The 22,439-nt window shown below is 44.9% G+C and overlaps 1 protein-coding gene across 5 annotated transcripts in view; it reads right to left on the bottom strand.

Moving 5' to 3' along the window:
* The window catches only part of PLEKHA1 (pleckstrin homology domain containing A1), a 56,015-nt gene extending 47,203 nt beyond the window's left edge, over positions 1-8,812 (bottom strand). For 2 of the 5 annotated variants that reach the window (XM_035030595.1, XM_035030577.1), the window contains exon 1: positions 8,599-8,809. The gene's annotated coding sequence lies outside the window, so the exon portion shown is untranslated. Of the gene's footprint in view, positions 1-6,986; positions 7,079-8,598 lie in introns of those variants that run through there. The other 3 variants (XM_035030585.1, XM_035030558.1, XM_035030568.1) reach the window with 3 other exon arrangements.
* Positions 8,813-22,439: the final 13,627 nt, after the last annotated feature.

The raw sequence follows: 22,439 nt of genomic DNA, 5'->3' as shown, positions 1-22,439 counted from the left end.
TTTTTGGATGTTCACAACCCTTCACAATAGAAACAAATCTGTGTTACAGAGAGATACCATTTCTCACCTATCTCACTGGCAAAAAGTCAAAAGCTTGCCAATACACTATACTGGTGATGCTATTAGATAACAGGGACTCTTTTACACTGCTCATGAAAATGCAAAATGGTGCAACCCTACTGAGGTGAATACGGTACTATTTAACAAAATCACATATACATTTATCCCATAACCCAGTAATCTCACTTGGTATTATAACTCTGAAAATATTTTATATATATGATAGTATTTGATGTGCACTATAGGATAATGTAAACATATTAATGCTATGATTATCTTGCCATAACACTTATAGAATATACAATAGAATATAGAATATAAAATATGATATCATGTAACATAAAGTAATACAACATTCATTTGTTATTAGGAACCAAGATTTTCATGGTAACAGAAAAGATGTATAAATAAAAAAGGCAAAACTCTACATAATACATCTGAATTAGAGATATTATGAACTCATTCTTTGAAAATATGATAATAATAGAAAATCATCACTTTTGCAACATAATCACTGATTTAAGTAAGGATCTTCAATGAACACTAAAACCAATATATAACAGGTTGTTAGAGAACAGAATATTCACAGTCTCAAAATATTTACCCCACAGTTTTCTTACTAATTACAAAGAGGAAAATGTATCTTTACAATGAGAGATCTTATAGCCCCCACCTTTACCAAATGCTTAATTATCTAATGACTCTAGATGCTAGGTAGTAACGAATACTACTTCTTCCTACACAGATTACATATTATATGATCCCAATGATTTGAACTCCATATGGGCAAACCCGTAAAGACAGAAGTAGATTAGCACTTGCCTAGGGATAGAAGGGATGAGGGGAATGAGGAGTTGCCTCGGGATGGGAGGGTACAGGTTTCATTTTAGGGTAATAAAAATATTCTAAAATTGAGTGCGGTAACAGTTGCACAATTCTGTGAATATACTAAAAACCACTGAATTGTACACCTTAAATCGGCAAATTATATCTTAATAAAGCTGTTTTTCTAAAAAAAAAAAAAAAAGAAAAGAAAAAGAAAGAAGAATTACAATTGTTTTTCATTCTAGATCACATGAGAAACTCTAAGAAACATTTCATCTCCCAGACCTCTGAATTTTATTAGAGTGTCCCAGGAGGTAGCCCATGGACCTCTTTTCTGTATATATGCAGTTCCTTGGTGAGCTCACTTATTTACACAGGTCTACATACAGATGGTTTCCAACAGCTATCTCCAGCTCTGGACATCCAGCTGAACTGCAGACTCATGTATACAACTGTCTACATATCTACTTACTTACCTAAGAGACATCTCAAACTTAACAAACAGCATCAGATATTCCCCTTAGAAACCTGTTGTCTCAGTCCTCCTCATCTCAATAAATAGCCACTCCCTTCTTCCAGCTGTCAGGCAAAATATCTTAGAGTCAGAATTGAATGAATCTTCTTTCTCAGCAAATCCTGTTGACTCCATCTTGTAAATATATCCAGAATCCCACTACTTCTCATCACTTGCATTTGTAGCCACTCTGGTCCAAGCCACTATCACCTCTCAGCTGGATGACTGTTCCTTGCTTCTGCTCTTGCCCCCTTCACTTTATTCTCAACAGAGCAGAGTGATCCCATTAAGACATATATCCAAGTGTTTATTTAATAAACACATACCACTACTGGCCAAGCACTGTTCCAAATATTTAAATATAAGTTCATTTAATCCTTGTAACAAATTTACAGATGAAAAAACAAAGCACAGGGAATTTTAAAAATAACTTGTCCCAGGTCACAGGTTTAGGAAGTGGCACAGTTCAGATTCAAACCAGAGAAGTCTAGCTCTGGAGCCCAGGCTCTTCAATACTAGGTAATGTCACTCTGCTCAAAACTCTTCAACTTTGGCTACTTATTAGAATTATCTAGCAGTTGTTAAAAATCCTGATGCCAAGGCTGGACACCCCCCCAGACCAATTAAATCAGAAACTCTGGAGATGGGGGCTGCCTGGCTGGCTCAGTCAGAAACACATGTGACTGCTGATCTCGAGGGTTGTAAGTTTGAGCCCTACACTGAATGTACAGATTACTTAAATAAATAAAACTTAAAAAAAAAAAAAGAAGAAAGAAACTCTGAAGATGGGATCTAGACATTAGTACATTTTTAAATCTCCCCAGATAATTCCAGTGTTCAGCCAAGGTTAAGAACCATTGTTTCAATGTGATCTCATCTCATTCAAGTAAAAACTAAAGCCTTTACAAAGACATACAGGCCTCACCTACACGCCCCACACCCTATCCCAGTCCCCCCTTGGTCACTTATCTGGCCACTGGACTCTGTACTATGTCAGACAAGCTCCCCACTCGGGGTCTTTGAACTCAAATATCACTTTCTCAGAGAAAGAGCGACACCCAACTTGACACTATCTAAAATTGCAAATGTGAACTGTACTGCCACTTCCTATCTCCCTTTTCTGCTTTATTCTCCTCAGCATTTGCTGCTAACAAACAATATCATTTACTTATTTACCTATCTCCTGTTTCCCCACACTGGAATGTCGGCTCCACAAGAGCAGTGATTTTTTTTTTTTTTATTTACTATTGTTTCTTCAATGCTTAAAACAGTCCTGATCCATGGAAGGCATGCAGTAACTATTTGTTGAATGAAGTATTAAGAAGCCCGTAATAATTGCAACAAATATTTTCTTCCTCCACAATTGTTTTATTCAAGTATAATTAACATAGTGTTATATTAGTTACAGGTGTACAATATGGTGATTCAACAGCTCTATATATTACTCAGTGCTCATTGCAGTAAATGTACTCTTGATGCCTTTCGCCTACTTTACCCATCCCTCATCCACCTCCCCTCTAGCAGCCACCAATTTGTTCTCTGTAGTTAAGAGCCTGGGGTTTTTTTTGTCTCTTTTTTCTTCGTTCATTTATTTTGTATCTTCAATTCCATGTGAGTGAAATCATACGGTATTTGTCTTTACCAGACTGACTTATTTCACTTAGCATTATACCCTCTAGATCTATCCATGTTTTTGCAATGAATATTAATATTTCAGTTTCTAGATAGAAAGCTGCTTTTTCCTCATTAGACAAGAAATCATTTAGGGGGCGCCTGGGTGGCTGAGTCGTTAAGCATCTGCCTTCAGCTCGGGTCATGATCCCAGGGTCCTGGGATCAAGCCCCACATCGGGCTCCCTGCTCAGCGGGAAGCCTGCTTCTCCCTCTCCCACTCCCCCTGCTTGTGTTCCCTCTTGCGCTATGTCTCTCTCTGTCAAATAAATAAATAAAATCTTTTAAAAAAATAAAATAGGGTGCCTGGGTGGCTCAGCTGGTTAAGTGACTGCCTTCGGCTCAGGTCATGATCCTGGAGTCCCGGGATCGAGTCCTGCATCGGGCTCCCTGCTCAGCAGGGAGTCTGCTTCTCCCTCTGACCCTCCTCCCTCTCATGCTCTCTCTCATTCTCTCTCTCTCAAATAAATAAATAAAATCTTAAAAATAATTAATTAATTAATTTAAAAAATTAAATAAATAAAATAAAATAAAATAAATCATTTAGCACATTTAACTGACTGGTTTGCTTAGCCAATGGAAGGAAAAAGGTTCAAACACTATATTTCTATTTGTTTTTGTATTTTTAGTAAAGCTAGTATGAGGCAAGAATAGATAAAATTATATCATTAAAACCTTCCCCCAAATGTATCCTCCAGTCTAAGGTATAGTTAGATCATACAATCAATTAACACAGTCACAGTTAATACTTTATCAGTGAGGACCCAGGAAGTAAGCCAAAAAAACAAAAACAAAACAAAAATCACAGACAAAAAAAAAGGAAAAATTAAATTCTGCACAGTTAGACGTCATTAGGCCCACAGGGCTTCACTATTATGTGTTAACCAACTAGCCTTGTTGTCCCAAATCTGCTAACAAACACAAAGCTGAGGATTTACAGACCTCAAGGATCAAACATTTGGGAAGCCCAGCACTGACACCCCTTCTCTCACACACACATACCCCTCAGGGCTCTGGCACCTTAATCAACACTTTACCATCATTTGATATAAGCATTTGACAGAAGAGAGGGAAAAAATTCAAAGTCTTCCAAGTCTTCAGGGAGAACACTCAGGAAGGAAGGAGGTACTCCTTCCTTCATTCACGAAGAAGTGTCTACAAGGAGAGACCGGCATTCCATTCTTTAGTTCAATGCCTACTCATAAAACAGACTGAGTGGCTGGTCTGTACTTACTTGAGCAGGGGGACAAAAAAAAATTAATAAGAAATGTAAGGGCACAAAAAGGGGGCAGATTTATGCAGCTGGCCTACCACTTGGCATCACAAGGAAGTGAGTTTCCAGTGGGTTACATGAAAGCTGCAGGAGATAGCTAGACTTGAGCTGTCTTGCTCTTATCAGAAAATCTGGCTGTAGAAAGAAAAGATCCCCCAAAGCACCTCACCCCCAGGAACCAGGGGGTGGGACTGACAGGTCGGGGACAAGGAGGTGGCCGTGTAGGCCCACAGCAAATTTCATATCCAGGCATGATGTGCAGTGAGAAGTCTCTGAGAGCTCACCAAAAATTCCAGTGTGGACGCCTATCAGTGGACATCAATGATTTGCCACTGCTAATCAAAAGAGGGCTTTAACAGCACCCAGTAAGATAGACTTGTCTTTTTCCATTTTTCTTCTTACAAGTCCCTGACCAAGTAGATCCCAGAAGAGGAAAGAGGAATTCCGGGAGCATACCACAATTCCTCCCCACTCCAAGTATTTCAAGTAATAAGTGGCCTGACACTGGGGCAGGGGAGGAGAACTTTAAATTGAACAGGAGATTGAAGGTTTAAACTGAAAGAGACAGACTGGAGCTTTTAATAGCCATAAATGATGGAAAAGCTACCATTTGTCCATGATGTGATGAGGTGGGGAGAGAGGGGAAAAAAGAAGACAAAACATAGTTGAAAGCAGTGAATGGTGAAAAATAAAACTGTCTTGTTTGTTTTCCCCAAGTTCAGACTACTCAACAACCTGATGATATATGGAACAGCATCACTGCCCTTAGTAATGAGAGGAAACACCAGACATGAAAATTCCCACGGGGGATTTACTGTACTGGATAAGATGCTACATTAGAAGTCCTCTGAGACTGCTTCTAGTTCTAAGTGCCTGAGATTGTCTTTTCTTCAAAAGAGGGTAAACTGAACACAGAATACAGAGTTCAGTGGTTAAACTATAAGAGGCTAGACTATGTAAAAGCGTAAAACCACAACTTTTTGAAAAATAAAACTATCAGACTGACAATAATAAGGTTCCCATGTAGGGAAAAATATTTAAGACTCTAAGGCTTATTTAGATGCTAAAAAATATCCCAAATTATACTGATGTTGTTTTACAGTCAAAAGACATTCCAATTCAAATTCTGATATAAAATCCCCAAAACACGGGGCGCCTGCGTGGCTCAGTCGGTTAGGCGTCTGCCTTTGGCTCAGGTGGTCCTGGGGTTGAGCCCCGCATAGGGTTCCCTGCTCATCGGGAAGCCTGCTTCTCCTTGTCCCTCTGCCTGCCACTTCCCCTGCTTGTGCTCTCTCTCTCGCAAATAAAATCTTAAAAAAAAAAAAAAAAATCCCAAAACACTATTTCCCTGAATCAAAGCAATTCAGCTAATCAAAAGTCTTATCAAAATAAACAGCAAATATGTTTGCTTAAATATCTTCTAGGAATTAATTACAAGCTCACATATTCTTTATTACACAGCAGCTACTAGGAAAAAATATTACTCAGAGTTCAATGCTTTAATGTTACTAAGCATAACTGAGTCCTACTGCTATAACAAATATCAACAGGAATTTTTATTTTTATGTTTCTAAAAATAATTAAGCATTACAAACATCTAAAACCACCAGAAATTTCTGCCCTAAGAACTCTTTTCAATACCATGTTAATACCTTTCTAAATGCTGTGTATCTAATGGTCAAAACAAAAAAACTCAGTTTTAATATTTATTTCCTACCGAAACCATTTTATTATATTATTGCAGATCAGAAATGAGAATCATCTTGAAATTTAAAATCAAAATTTAATATTAACAAAAGTAAAATGCTCAAGCATGTGGAGAAGTAGTATTTGTATATTACTTCAGCTCAAAGCTGAGGCAGTTACTACTACTATAGTACTTGAAGTTTTCGATCTCATAAAAGCAGAGTGTTGACTGTTGTCACATCTGAATAATTACTATATTGTATTCAGAAAACGATGTCTCCCATTCTTAAATGACAGATTTAAACAAGAACAATTTAACATCCAGCAATATTTCAACATCAAAGTCTAACTTAAATTATGCTAATAAATTATTTCATAGATTTCACTCAGGGTTACAAATTATCATACAGTCAAAAGAACAGTAAGTTTCGCAGTAGGACTATACGAACTTTGAGGCTTAAGTCTTTTTTTGTTTTCTTTTTAAACTGCATTAGACATTTCTAGAGGAAAAGCCTCTACAAAAATATAAAATGTTTCCATCTTTCCTAAATATTTTCCCAGGAGTCTTCAATATTGTCACATCCTATACGTTAACAACAAATACGGAGGACTGCCCACAGCGGCTTTTTAAAGAAAAATCCCAATGCTATTCTTAATGTCCTTAAACATTTCTAAAAAGGTCCTTCCGGCTTATGAACTCATAGCAGTTTCCTAACAATTGTATACTTATCCTGTTTTACTGTCTCCCCTGGTCTATGACAAACTCAAATTGACACACCACCTCTCTTTCCTATTTTGCTACATTGCTAAAATTGGAGAATAAAAAGATACAAACTTGCTACTTCCCTCCTCCCCAAAGGAACCATAAAACTACTAATTAGCAAGATAAATTGCCATATGAAGCAGTTTCAATACATATAAATCACTTCTTAAGTCACAAAAGTTACCCACTACTTACCACAAAAAGCAAATTCAAGCTATATCCCTTGATATGGCTCTCTCCTCAAGAGAAACCCATCAATGGATATTCCGTAGGTTTTACAGCACTATAAAATAAATTAACCATTAACTCAAATCCTGCTAAGCTCAGACATTCTTGTTTAAATATATAAATATTCTAAAATGTAATTTTCCTTGGGAAGATTTGGTCAAGATGAGGACTATTTAAACAAACTCTATTTGGGGAACTCCTTTTTGCCACAAGTTTATTAATATGAAAATTAGGAATATGAAAAGTAACAGGCATTTTAGTCAGAATGAATCTTACTATTTCTGAAATAACAGTTCTTCAAGTCCCTCACATTGTGAAGAAAAATGGAGCTTTACAAAATGATTTTCTGCAAGTTCTCCGATTCATAGAAAGCTTAGCCAAATTTCTCTGTCAAGTGTTTCAATGGCATTAAACTCGCACAGAAAGTATGTAAGCTGAGTCCGGGGGGGGGGGGGGGGGGGTAATAAAGCAGACTGATCAGTATTTCTAAGATAAAAGACAATGGTTATAAACCTCATAGTGCGCTACTTGTTCCAGTCATTAAACACACAGGAAATAAGACTTTCTAGTTAGAAAACTAATTCACAAAGGCAATGACTTCATTAAAGCGAAGAAAGTCCTGCTGAAACAGACAACAATCGCAAAATAAGAAAGCAAGTATTTTAGGACTGGAAGGTGAAAAGGGAGCGGAAAATGGCACAAACTGCGTGCATATTTCTTCCTTAAGCCTCCTCTTGGATCTGCCCCCCAACTGAACAATCGAGTGCCTGGCGGAGGGCAGATGCTCGGCTTTGGGACTCAGCATCACTAGAATTCAACAAAGGCAATAAACGCTATAAATAACAAGACCGTTTTCACTCTGACACCACTTTCCCCTCTGATGATCTATCCAGGAGGGTCAATAGAAAGCATCTGAAATAAACCACAAACCGCTCAGGACCTCCCCAAGGCGCTGCGGCCGGCAGCTGGCCTCGAGGCTGAAAGACCAGGGTTCCTTCTGGTCGCCTCCCTGGTCCTACCTGCGTGACCTTGGGCAAGTCACTTTCAACTCTCGCTCTGGTCGTCTGCACCATTAAGGTGCGAAGGTAAAGCATGATTCTACGGCACAGGGCGGAGTCGACTGCTGACTCGGCGAGTCCTAAAGTGAAAGCGCATGAAGACAGGAGAAAACGATGCCCAAGGCAGTTGAGCCCCCGGGGGCACACAGCCCTGGAGTCTAGCCACTCCGACAGGCGTCGCCCGCCGGGAATCCCCGGACAGCTGGCCGGCGCACGGCGCCGGGAGCAGCGCGCGACCGTCCTTTCCAGCAGAGCCCCCGACCAGCTCGTCGGCGACCGCGACCGCCGCCGGCCTCCCTGCCCTCCGCCGCCGGACGCCGCCGAGGGCTGAGGGCAGGAAAACAATAAAGGAGTCGCGGGAAGAGGACGCCGCCCCCTCCCGCCGCCCCGGAGCCCGCGCGCAGGTGAGCCAGCGGCGCGGCCTCGCCCAGGTGCAGCCGCGCGCGGCGGACACTCGGGGAGAGGAGCCGCGGGGCAGCCCGGGACCCCGCGCCGCCCGCGGCCCGCCGCCCCTCACTCACCAGCGCCCGCCGGCCCCTCGGGGGACGCGCGGCCGCCTCCCTGTTGGCTTCAGCCGGCGCGGCGCTCCCGGAGCGCGGCCCCGCCCACCCCGCCCCGGTGCGACCACGCTCCTCACGCCCAACTTCACGTCGGCCCTCGGCCCGCAGCACCCGCACAGCCGCGGCCCCGGCTCCCGCAGGCACCGAACTGCCGGAGCGGCGCCCACGACGGCCCGTCCACACACTGCGCACGCGTGCCCGCGCCGGCTCAGCCCCCAGACGGCGGCCGAGATTCCGGAGCGGCACTCCCAGCCCGCGGAGACTACAAGTCCCGGCAGGCTCCGCGCGGGTCCCGGGGCCGTGGCGGGCCGGGCATCGGGCGTCTTCCTGGTTCCAGAGGAGGTGGCCTCGGCGCGTCGGGGCGGGCTGCGCGTGGACCTCTGGGCCCCTGCGTTGCGGTGCCTCCTGGGATTGGTAGTCTTTGAGGACCGAGGGGCTTGGCTCGGAGTTGGGGGGCGGAAACTCGGGGTTCTCTGATGTCTTCGCCTAGAGCTTCGCGGCCCAGGGATCTTTAAAAATAGGCTTCGTTCGCTTGCGCATAATAGGTTTGCAAGCTGTTCTATAATCGGCCCGGGAAGCATAAATTCACAGGCTGCTGTGTGATCTGAAGGAAAACGCTTTACAGCTGTGCGCACCAACTCTTGGCTCATAACCGTTTCTCCCTAGGACTATCAGCTCAGCCTCCTACTTTATAGGACAGGGGGCTTAGAGAAACTTAAAAAAGGATGAATTCAAATTCTTTCAGGAAATATGCAGCATAAATATGTATTCTCGTGACTATTCATAAATATTCACCATTTGTTGAGCACCTACTATGTGCCAGATCCTGTGATAGGCACTAGGTGTACATCTTAGAACAAGACAGACACCGTCCTGCCCTCATGGAGCCTGCAGTCTGTGAGGAGAGCTAGTCCTTAAACAAGCAAGATAATTTTAGATTTTAACGCAATGCAGAAATGGCACAAGTTAAAGAGATAGAGGGGTACTCTAGAGAAGGGGGTCAGGGAAAGCTCTCTGAGGAAGTGATATTTGAACTGAAACCTGAAAAATGAGAATTATTCAGACATGCAAAGAGCTGGGAAAGAATTATATGCCACACCCTCCACAGTGCATGGCACACATTAGGCTCTCAATAAATATTTGTTCTGTCTGTGTCCTTCTTTCCCTTCCCCATGCACAGCTTTAGATCACATCCTTCACCCTTCGAGATCTTTATCAACACCTTTCAGAACATCCTTCCTATGTGAAAATGTAGAGGAGACAAGTCAGTGTCCAGTGGTAGGACAGGCCGTACAGCTGCTGAGACAGAAAACACAAGGTAAATGCCATGACCTGGTTACATGGCAGAATCCTGACTACTTGTCTTTATTTGTGAACTAGGTTAAAAGTCTGGGCACTCAGGCTGGCCTCCTGACTTAATTCTGGTTATGAGGCAGAAAATTGGATTTGGAGTTTGTCTTTATTAGGATCCTAAAGATATTATCTCATCTGAATCAAAGGAGAAGTGGAAAACAGCCCTACACTTACCTGTGGAAACATACCTGTGTGACCTCAGGCAGAGGCTGACACTTTGTCTTTCCTGACTCTCAGTGATTTCAAGTGCTGAACTTAAAGAATGTTCTCAGAGGCCCCATAAGCTGTTGGAGATGAATACATCTTCCATGGAATGCTCCTGTCCTGGCTCTTTCAGACTGCTCATTTTCAACATTTCCAGGAGGATGGTTCTGTTATCTTTTGAGAAACCTTAGCTGTGTAGCCTTGCTAACACCTATCTTCTTGAAGTTTCATTTCTTCATCCATATAATGGTTGAAAGCGTTGGCCTGATGATAGTTTCTAAACTGGCCAGAGCACTGTTTCCATTGGTTCAAACAGTAGGTTTAGGGTTTCTTTTTTAAACTGTGTGGCTAACATTTAAAAATAGAAAGATTTCGGGGTGACTGGGTGGCTCAGTCAGTTGAGCGTCTGCCTTCAGCTCCTCCAGTCATGATCTCAGGGTCCTGGGATCGAGCCCCGTGTAGTGCTCCCCTTTCAGCTGGGAGGGGAGGGGCAGTAATCAGATTCTCCCTCTGCCCTCCCCCCCCCCGCCACCCCGCTCATGAGCTTGCCTGAGCGTGCTCTCTCTCTCTCAAATAAATAAATAAATAAAATCTTTAAAATAAATAAAAATAGTAAGATTTCACATAAAAATCCAGATATCACCTTTCCGATTCCTCTAGACGTCTGAGCTTGCCTTCCCTGACTAGAGGGTCTGGAGGGAGTCTCCAGCTCTGGAATCCTAGAAGATTCTAAGTGGGATATTTGGGACATACTTAAACCAAAAACAAACAAAAACTCCTGTTTACCTGAAATTCAAATTCAAATTTAGCATGTATTTGATCTGGAAACCCTAGCCCAGAGATCAGACCTCTGAAGCAGAGAGCCTCTCATTCACTCTGGGCAGGACATTATTGACTGACTGATTTTAAATGATTCCTTTGTGTTTTTGGTCTAACAAGCCCCAAAGGTTGTTTGATATTGAGAGCCACATGTACAGACAATGAGGAGAGCCAGGAAAGTGATTCAAATTGGCCAAAGATACACAGCCAGGTAATCCCAGGGCTCCTTTGAGGTTGCAGTATAAATAGAACCTGTTAACACCCTTCTGTACGGAAGGCTCAGGGTCAGCCAATAAATGCAGTGACCAAAATAATAATAATGATGATAATAATAATAATAACAACAACCATAATAATATTCCTCTCTGTCCTTTTCATCCAGCCTTTTTTTGGATGGAGAGATTATTACATAACAGTGCTCCTGGTTTTGTTTTTTTGTGTTTTTTTTTTTTTTAAAGAAGAAGTATGTGGAATATTCCCTTGTTGAAATTACAGTCTGAGAACAAACCCAGAACATTCAGGACCCACAGACAGCACCGAGGAATGCTGGAATATTCCATGGCTACTTGTCATCTGAAGAAAAGGAGGAGTCTGAATTCAAGAATCTGCAATTTACCTTTAAAAATCACTCTCCCCCTCCTCATCACACCTTGAGTGTGTAAAGCACTTTGATGTTGCATTCGAAAATATTTATCAAGTCCCTTCCATATGATTACATGCAGGACCCTGGATCCTCCACATAGAATTAACCCTTTTGACAGCACGAAGTAGAGCAGTGTAGACAAGTCACATGACTGGCCCAAAATCACACAGAAATTTACTGAGCACGTGTCACCTCCGAAATCTTTGACCTCCCCTCACGGACACTTCAGGTCTTCCTTCCTTGCTTTATATTTTTCTCCTTAACAATGATCGCTTTCCTACACATTATATATCTTACTTATTTGTTTATTTTCTGCATGTCACACTACAGTGAAATCTGTAGGGTTTTTTTAATCTGTTTTGTTCATCGCTGTATCTTCAGTGCCAAGGACAGAAATATTTCTTCAATGATGAAGGCCACCAGCCTGCTTCATGGACAGTCAGAATCAGAAGTCAACAGAAGAAGCGACTCCAGAAGTAAACCCCTGTTCTCACTAGAAATCAGAACCAAGATAAAATAAGAATTAAACATGAACCAAACACTCTGCAAACCTAGCTTTGTTTCTGTTGCATCCCTTCCAGAAACTGGGTGGCAGAGAGTGAAAAACAGCTCTTCCCTGTTTTTCAGTGTAAAAATGAAACTCGCTGCAGTTGATAGGGTTGCTGTTCTGGTTGAGGAGTCAGAAGGCTGGCCCTCCCGGCCTTCCCACGCACTGGGCTTCAGCCAAGCGATAGGAACGATGAGTCTCAGTAATTACCCAGGGTGGGGTGGGATTGAGTGACCTGCCCAGAATACAGATCAGGTGACTGGATGCTCCTTCTGGAGCTCATTCTTGTGTCACTAGGCTGGAGCGCAATCCTTCAGGGAGGAGCTATGAGGGACTTGTCCACAAGTCATGCTCACAGAGGTGTGAGAACAGGATTTCAGAACAGGTCAGCAACCAACCCCAAAAGTGGGGATCAGGGGAGATAATTGCCTCCAAGATTTTTAGGGAGGAGGACCAGGTATATCTTGCCTTAGGACCCCTATTCCATAGGACTCCTAAAATTCCTCAGCACCCCTATGATCTCTGGGGTCTGGTGAGGTTCCAGCCCCATCACACACCCCAGTAAGGTCATACTTTAATTATCCTGACCACATGTAGCAGGTCTGGGATGCTGGTAAACCTTAAAGTTGTGGAGCACAGAATGCCTATCATCCAAACATGTGATCTCTTGCTCCAATGTGGCATGAAAACATGAAAAGGAAGATTTTCTGAAGCCAACTTTCTTATCCAGGGCCACAGCTGGGTAGCTAAGTAGAGGAACATTCTAGAAGGTAAAAGGCTCTTTCTTCCAGACAAATCTGGGAGAGGATCTGGGAATGAGTCCATCTTGGACTTTACTCCTCAGCCTATGGGAATTCCTCCTCAGACCACTGCAACTCACCTGTCGCACTGTAGCCAAGCTCCTCCTTGAGTTAAAGGCCACTGGTTTCTCTCACCCATCTTGTCGTTCATCTGAAGAGTGTATTTGCCTAAACCACCCATCTTGTCATTCATCTGAAGAGTGTATTTGCCTTCGACAACCAGAACCAATGCCTCAAGCGTTTGGGAGGGCTGCCATGCTCTGACCCCCAGAGGAAGAGAAGCAGAAGTTACAGCTTCCACCACAAACCCCGTGGACATTGTGGGTCCCACCCCAGGACAAGCTAGAAAGGAGCTAGGGCTCTGAAGTCCACCTGCACTGACCAGCTGTGACCTTAGGCTCCTTACCTTATTTCTCCGAGCCTCAACATTTCCTCATCTGTAAAATGGAGTTGATAATAATTCCTACGTTACAGCTCATCGTGAGTCTTAAATGAAATAACACATATTAGCAAATATGTACTCTTAGCGAGGTGTCTGGCACACATTAATGGCTCTACCAATATCCACGACTGTATTATTCAGTTTAGTCCAATTCCCGAGCTTGCCTGACCAAGATGGATGATACATTTAGAATCTCTCACCTGGGCAGTGGGTAGGTTCTAGAACTACTTTGATTGCTGTGAACCTCACACATATTTAGGGTGACTGGGATGGAAGTACTCATCGTGGTCTAGGATCTTGGGGAGTTTGGTACAGCTGGAGAGCAGTATCGTGTGGACATGGTACTGGGGAAGGACGAGGGGCTCCTTCAGAAGGACCAAGGATGCCCATGTAAGGGGGATGTGATGGCTAATTATATGTGGCAGCTTGACTGATGCTCAGATAACTGGTAAGACATTATTTTTGCATGTATCTGTGACAGTGTCTCTGGTCGAGATTACCATTTGAGTCGGTAGACTGAGTAAAGAAGATCTGCCTCCCCAGTGTGGGTGGGCATCATCCAATCCTTTTAGGGCCTGAACAGAAAAGGCGGAGGTAGGTGAATTCATGGCTGCCTGAGCTGAGGAGACATCCATCTTCTTCTGCCCTCAGACGTCGGTGCTCCTGGACTCAAACTGAAAGACACCACCAGCCATTCTGGCTTCCCAGCTTGCAGGGACCAGATCATGGGACTTCTCGGCCTCCATAGGCGCGTGAGACAATTCGTATAAGTCTCCTTTCTCATACATCTGTATCTTTATGGCTCTCTATCTATATCTTTCTATATCTATCTCTATTTGTCCTAATTAGTCTGTTTGTCTGGAGAACCTTGACTAATAATACAGGGGGACTTCAGTTTGCTTTCCCAAGTGCACCCCACACCCCCTTCCGGCTACAAAAGTAAATAAATAGAAATAAATGGACTTAGACTAGATCAGGACGCCATGGCTTCTTCATCATTTCCCATCCTGTCCGCCTCCCTCAGAAACATTTCGCTTTCACCTAGAAGCTGGCAGGTCCCCCCCCCTCCAGCCCCTCCCCCATCACAGACAAACAGCAAGGGTAGCTCTAAAAATAGCGTGGCTTCACCGCCCCCCGCTGGCGTGTAAATACATCTTTGTTCCGGCCAGCATTTAATAACTGTACTTTATGCTGAAACAAAAGCTGTAATTAGAGCCCAACAATGGAAGGTGCAGTCAGCGCTGAACAATACTCAGAATTCCCATGGTGGTCCCCCCACCCGCAGCTGTGAGAACCAGAAGTCCCCAGCACGAATTCCATTCACAATTATTCACCTAGTCCCATCGCGGCTTATTCCAATCACGGCTTTCCTGCCTCCTCAGCGGGGCTACGGAGAGGCTGAAAAGAGATGCTAAGCCTGGGCCCCTGCCAAGACCAGCCCGTGCAGGTGTGCGCGCTGAGGGGGGCGCGGAGAAGCCGGCGCAGCGGCCCCGGGACAAGCCAGACCGCCCCGGGGCTGGGACCTCAACGGCCACCTCTGCAGCAGTCCTTCATGCGCGACTTCCTCCAGATAAAAGAGAGCTTTGCACTGATTTCCTTATCCGGCACTGCAGTCTGTGCATTCCAGCATAAGCCCGGAGGCTGGCTTCCCCTGCCTGGTTCAAGTGCTAGAACGGTGGAGAGAGGAGGTCTTTATAATAGAGGGACTACCGTCTCAAGCCCTGGGGCAGAGTGGGATCATTGAGATGCTTTAAGAAAATTCTTGGGACAAGACCCCACCGGCAGACCAATTGAATTAGAATCTCTGGCAATGAGCAAATGACATTGTTATCATTTTTTTTCTCTGTTTTTGTTTTGTTTTGAGGTATAACTTAAATACGGTGCTATGGACCGAATTAGGTTCCCTGCCCTGCCCCCCCCCCCCCCCCCCCCCCGCCAAGTTAATAGGTTGAACCCCCAACCCTCAATGTGACTGTATTTGGAGATAGGGCCTTTATGGAGGTAATTAAAATTAAAGGAGGTCATAAGGAGGGGGAGGGGCTGACCCAATAGGATTCGTGTCCCTGTAAAAAGAGACACCAGAGCTCACTGTCCCCACTCCTCCCAACAAGCTGAAGACTCTGGGAGCAGGCAGCCATCTGCAAGCCAGCAAAACCCTCACCAGGGATTGAATCACATTTCCTTGTCAGTAAAACTGGACTTCCCAGCCTCCAAAACTGTGAGAAATACAGTTAAAAATATTAAAAATATCTAAAAATTTAAAAAATTAATTTAAGCTACTCAGTCTGTGGTATTTTGTTATAGCAGCCCAAGCTGACTAATACACATAGCAAAATCTACAATTCTTAAGTTTAAAGCCCAATAAACTGTAACCACCACTCAGATCAAGATACATTTCATTTTTTGAAGATTTTATTAAGTAATCTCTACATCCAATGTGGGGCTTGAACCCACAACCCCGAGATCAAGAGTTGTACGCCTTACCAACCGAGCCAGCCAGGCACCCCAAGATACATTTCTAACACCCCAAAAGGCTTCTTATGCCAGCCAGATATCACCTCTATTCTGATTTCTATCACCATAGATTAGTTTGACCCATTCTTGAACTTGAAGAAGTCTGACTTCTTTTGCTGAACATTGCGTCTGTGAGATTTATCTATGTCCTTGAGTACTGTAATAGGTCTGTTCTTTTTTATCATTATGTAATACTTCATCTTGTGAATAAAGCACAGTTTATTCTCCTGTTGATGGACATTTTGATTATTTCCCCTTGTGTTTCTTTTTTCATGTTGCTTTCTCTGTCCAGAATGGCTTTTCCCTCTAACCCTATCCCACCCCCTAATCTCCCACAAATAAAACCCACCTTCCCTGAGAGGCAAGCTTTAATACCCCAGTCAAAACTCATCATCTCTTGGAATCTTTCTGGACTTTCAGAGAGAAGTGACTTTCTCTCCTCTGTGACCCCACTACTGCCATTTTTAAATTATAGGGGAGCCTGTATCAGGAGACCATGATTTCCTCAGGGCAGGGACCATGTCTTAATTATCTCTGTAGTCTCAGCCCCTAGAGAAAGGAGGGTCAAGAAACAGTGGCTTGTTTCTGGGAGGCGGGTCCCCCTTCCAGGGAGGGCCAGTATGCCTGGGGGCCAGTATGCCTGCTTGCTGGCAGTTCCCAGCCCTAGAAAGGGCCTTGAGACTGAAGGACAGCCTGACAGGAAGTCAGTGGAACAGACTGGGAATGAGCATGGTGTGCAGCTACCCAGGACTCGCTCCTGGTGACCTAATCCCAAGCCCCCAGGCTTACCTCCAGATGCTGAGCCCCGCATAGCACCTGTGGAGATGGGCTTGGGCGCCTGGGAGAATGGAGCCCTTGGGCAGGGCATCGGTGGGCGCAGCTATGAGAGACTAGGGACTGCCATGTCTTGGCATTGCCTGGAGCACCATCTTGAACACAGCCACATGGCCCTGGTCCCTCATGGCTGCCGCCCCCTTTCCAGTGCGGCACTTGGATCTGCCCAGGAAGCTGGTCAGAGGAGGCCAGCAGTTTTCATTTTATTTCCTGCCGCAGGATTCCTTTTCTCTGATTTCTTTCTTGTCTTTCACATAAGCCAACTAAGTGTCAACCACTATGGTTCAGCATCCAATAGGGCAAACCAACAGCCCTCCTCAGAAAGCTCAGTCTCTGCAGTAACAGCTCTTTATCAATTCGGGCTCTTTGTCATAGAGACATGATTAGCATTAGTCAGAAAAGCTGCTTTCACAAGTACCTAAATGATCACGTCTCTGTGTTCAGCTTTTTGGCCCATGATGCTGTAGCAAGGGGATGCTGTTGGTGCCAGACAGATCTGAGTTCAAATCTACTGCTTGCTGGCTGGGTAACTTCATGCCACCCACTCAAGTGTCCTGAGCTTCAGTTTCCTCATTGGCCAACTGATCCCTCTGCTGCTCAGAGATTGTGAGGATGGGGCTCAGTGCACAGCATGAGAGCTTCTCATGACAGTGTTTACTGGGCCATTGGAGAAGGTACCCACCCCCTTCGCCCCAGCCCTATTCCAGGATTCATCATCTTTATTTTCTAACAACAAACAGGCTTTTCTCTGGAAGCTCTCCTGGTTATCCTGAAATGCCCTCCCCCACTTCATTCTGGTGCCCACATGCTGCCCGCCAGACTGTTTGTTTTGGATGCAGGAGGCCAGCCAGGGAGTGGCGGGCCTGCCCATGCGGTTCCTTAAAACAAAAGTTGTTCCCTGAGTCATTGCTGGGAGAAGCTAGCCTATCCAAGCAAGCACCCACACAGGCATGTCAGAGGTAGGATGTCCTGTGAGCAGGACTGTTGGTGGTTAGAGTGGGGCACAGGCAGAGTGATGGGGGCAGAGGGCTGGGAAGCCAGGCACAAAGCGCAGGCTTGATCGTGGGAGAAATGGAAAGCGGGCATTGAAGACTTTCAAATAAGAGAGGGCACAATCAGACTTGTGGGTTAGAAAAGTCTGGACTTTTTGGAAGGGAAGACATCCCCCCTTCCATATTCCAGCCTCATTTCCTTCCTTTGCCTATCACAAATTTTCCGCTCTAGCTAAACGCTCTAGCCAAACTCCTAGACAGGCTTTCTGTACCCCTGTCCCATTGAAGTGCTCTCTACCTGGTGGCATTTTCCCTATCTCTCAAGGCCTGGCTTGATTATTTCTCCTTCAGGACTCCTCCTCTGCCCCTCAACACATGTTTGTTGCTCCCTTCCCAGAACCCAGGGTTCTCTCCTAAATACCCAGTGGCCAGAGCCACTCAGAACTTGCTGCCCTGTGTGGCTAATTCTCAGAGCATGCATGCTGTAGAAAGAACAGAACTTCTGCAGTGAGAGAACCTGAGTTCAAGTTCAGATTCCGTCCTTAGCAACTTGTGGTCTTTAGCATCTCATTCAACCTCTCTGAGCCACACTTTGTTCATTTGCACAGTGGGGCAAGGTGACGCATCTCCCAGGCCTGTGGTAAGTATGAAGGGAATGTAAAAGCATTCTGTAAACAGTGATGTCAGACAAAAGCTGGGAAAGTTAGGGGCTGCAGAGACTAGAAGACCTGGGTGGGACCCGAGCTCCCTCTCCTACTTGTTGACTGTCTCTAGACAGGTCACCCAGTCCCTCTGGGCTTACTCTCCTTTTCTGTATGTGGGGAGCTTAGTACCTGCCTCTGGGATTAATGTGAAGATCAAGTATGTTAAGAGATCGGCACCATGCCCAGCACATAGTAGCCTGGCACCAGGTGCTAATGCCCTGCCAAAGTATGACAGTAGTTTGGATGGGGGAGTACATATGTGTCTGTTGATTGCCTGGCTAATTTAATTCCTGACCCGTCAAATAAAGGGGTGGATGGGTAGGTGGGTGGATGGGTGGAGGGATAGAGGGATGGAGGGATGGAAGGATAGATGGATGGGTGGGCAGGTGGATGGATGAGTGTCTTCGTGGACAGATGAATGTTTGATTAAATGAGTGAATCAATGAGTGAATGACCAAACTGATAAAAAAATAAAATCAAATGAATGCCTGAGTGAATGAACAATGAATGGAGTAAGCAAATCACTAGTGAATGATGAGGGATATGGTAGTAAGTGACTGTTCTCCTTTGGCCCAGAGGCCCACCTCATCCCCCTGGCCTCCGGGGTATGAGTAAAGCGCTAGTTACTTTGAAGACCCTCCCTTAGCAGCAAACAGTTGCCCCTGTCAGGTAACCAGGGTAACCAGGTTCCTGGAGAGAAGCAGCATTAGGCTGGCTCCTGGGAAAGAACATCTGGGACTATCTCGGTGACAAGGATGAATGCATCTGGGACTCCACGGATGAGGGACAGTCCCCACTCTGAGCCGCCAGCATGCAAGCTCAGGCCAGGCGCTCTCCTAGCCCAGTGTGGGGCTGCATCCTCAGCAGTCTCCGAACGCCTGCCTCGGAAAGGCAGCACTGTTTGCCTCACTAGAGCAGATACAACTGGCATGGGAAAGCTAGGGGAGTGGGTTAGAATCCCAGAGAGAGGGGATCTGGAGAGAGGTGGGAGCATGGCCCCTACCCTGCTGATCGTGAGCCTGTGGGTCAGGAGACAGCTCCGTCAGTCACAGCATCACCAGCGGGGCAAGGAACAAAGATGCATCTGCAAAGGCCCCCTGACTGAGGAACCATTCACAGTCAGACCTCTCTCTTACAACCAGGCTTGGAGGCAGCCAGGCGGTGCTTGCCTCTGACAACCCATTTACAGATAAAGAGGCCCAGATAGGCAAAGAGTCTTGCCCAGGGTATGAGAGTGAAGCAGCAGAGCATGAAAAAGCCCAAAATCTCTCAATACCTCCCACCCTTTTCTATAGGGCTCTCAGTATAAAGCCGAGACCCACTTGCAGTTAAATTAAAAGTCTCATTAACATCTTGCAAAAATCAGTCAGGTCGACCAGCTGGCTGGTTACCTACTACTGCCTGACTACCCACTCAAGACCTTTTGGTGTCTGGCCTCTTAGCACTTCTTTAAGGCAATGAAAAAGCCATAGATTTTCAATCCCCTCTTTTGCTAAGGGACACACAGGTAAGTGGGCCAAAGGGAACAACCATGTCGGCCAGACCCTGTTTTAGATCCAGTTTTAGACCCTGTTCTAAGCATGTTGTCTCATTGAGAGCTGACAACAGCCCGGTCCAGTGTTTCTCCCATTTCACAGATGAGGATACTGGAGCTCATGCACCTAGGAAGTAGAAGAGCCAGTCCTTGCATTTCCAGCCACACCGACCATGTCTGTTTTAATAGACATACGAGAGCACTAAGCTTCATGGAAGCACACACACCAGTTCTCTTTCCTATCATAATCCTGCATGCACAAATTCCCCAATGGAAAGACCAAAATAAATCCTTGATCATCAAAGCTAGGAAAAAATGTCATTGAATCTAGTTTCTAGGTATCTGAATTACTTACATAAAAGGGGATCTTCTAGGGTATGTTAAGAGTTGGTGATATCATTCTTTAGCACCCAGAGACTCAAAAAATTATTATTGTATCACCATTGTTGTTACTGGCTGGAATATTTAATATGTACCAGTCCATAAATACACATGATCTCTACGATTCATTTTCTACTTGGAGTTAAAATGAAATTTAGAAATTTCCGGTTTAAGTGGGAAATTGAAATGAACTGAGTTAAGAGCTTTCGCAAGGGCTTGGTGGAGAGGAGTGAGAGAGTGAGGTAGGGTGATTGCCCAGGCCTCTGATTTACGATCAGAAAGGCAATTGCTATGTATTGAGCTCTTCAGAGGGGCTGTCACCATAAGGAAGGGGGCAAGTATTCTTTCTGGGGCTAAAGCCCTGAACCACACATCCATCCAACGAGCCACTATACCCGCTACCACCGTCACCCATTGCCAAGGCCAAATGGATGTGTCTTTTCAGAACTCTTTTATTTCTTTTAGACTTTAAATTAAAAATAACTCACACTATATATAGAACATAAAGAAGAAAGTGAAAATCACTCCCAAATGCTACCTTTCAAGTAATAGTCACTCAAAAATTTGGTGAACATCCTTCCAGACACCTTCCTACACAGATACTTCCCCTATTGATAAAGCTAAACGATTTTGTAAAATGACATGATGCTCTACATACCTTTTTTTCCAAAACGCTTATTTTGACATACTTATAGGTTCTTAGAGAGCTGCAAGGGTAGTTCAAGGAGGCCCCCGATACCCTTCACCCAGTTTACCCCAATGGGTACATATCACATGATCAAGTACAATATCAAAACCAACTAACCTCGAGGGACGCCTGGCCTTCGGCTCAGGTCATGATCCCAGGGTCCTGGGATCGAGTCCCACGTCGGGCTCCTTGCTCGAATGGGGAGCCTGCTTCTCCCTCTCACTCTGGTGCTCCCCCTGCTTATGCTCTCTCTCTCTGACAAATAAATAAATAAAAATCTTTAAAATAAAAAAATAAAAAAAACAATTAAAAAAACCCAACTAACCTCGAAACAATATATGTGTCCAGTCCTAGCATCCACTGAGCTTTAACTTTGGTTGTTGTATTTTTCAGGTCTAAAACTCCCCTTGGACTCTTCTGTAGTCTTCAATGTGTTTGCTGAGCCTTCTATGTTCTCACTGACCGTTTCCATTTTTCCTTTGTTTCAAGCATGTTCATGATTGCCTATGGTAGCCCTTGCATGATGGCAGTTCTAAAATCTTTGTCAGATCATTCTAGATCTGTGTCATCTCAGCGTTCGTGTCTGTTGGTCGTCTTCTTTCACTCAAAGTGAGATTTTCTGGTTCTCAGGACGATGAGCAATTTTTAAAACCTGGACATTCAGGTGTACTATGACATTCTGGAGCACATTTCTGTCTGGGGTTGGAGCAGGTCATCTGCGGCACCACCCAGCAGGTGGCAAGAGGCCACCTTGTTACTTCCGGGTACAGACGACATTCCAGGCTCTCAGCTCAGGCTCACTGACACCAGAGCGGGAGGGGTTCCTGTTATGGCCGGGTAGGACTGAAAGTTCTAGCTCTCCACTAGGCCTTGGCTGACACCACCCTGGCTGTGAGGGGCAAGGATGCTCGTTTTGCTCCCCACGTGACTCTACTGACACTGAAGTAGGGGGTGAGTGAGCAGCAGTAAAAGTTTTAGCTCCCCACTCTGTCTCCTCTGACACCACCCCAGCAAGGACAGGGCTAGAGGTGCCTTGTAATCTCTGGATGGCAGACAAGCCCAGGCTCCCTGGGTGTTCTGCACCAACATTGGGAAGACAGGCTTGTTACTACAGGTCCCATCTTTCCACTTAGCCTGTTCTTTTTTTTTTTTTTTACGATTTTATTTATTTATTTGACAGAGAGAGACAGCAAGAGAGGGAACACAAGCAGGGTGGTGGGAGAGGGAGAAGTAGGCTTCCCGCCGAGCAGAGAGCCCGATGCGGGGCTCGATCCCAGGACCCTGGGATCATGACCTGAGCCAAAGGCAGACGCTTAACGACTGAGCCACCCAGGCCACCTGCCCCTC

The sequence above is a fragment of the Mirounga leonina genome, unplaced genomic scaffold (assembly GCF_011800145.1).
Source record: "Mirounga leonina isolate KUSES-001 unplaced genomic scaffold, KU_Mleo_1.0 Mir_114, whole genome shotgun sequence".
Taxonomy (NCBI): domain Eukaryota; kingdom Metazoa; phylum Chordata; class Mammalia; order Carnivora; family Phocidae; genus Mirounga; species Mirounga leonina.
The sequence above is the reverse complement of the archived record's forward strand: the minus strand, read 5'-3'. Positions and strand labels throughout refer to the sequence as shown.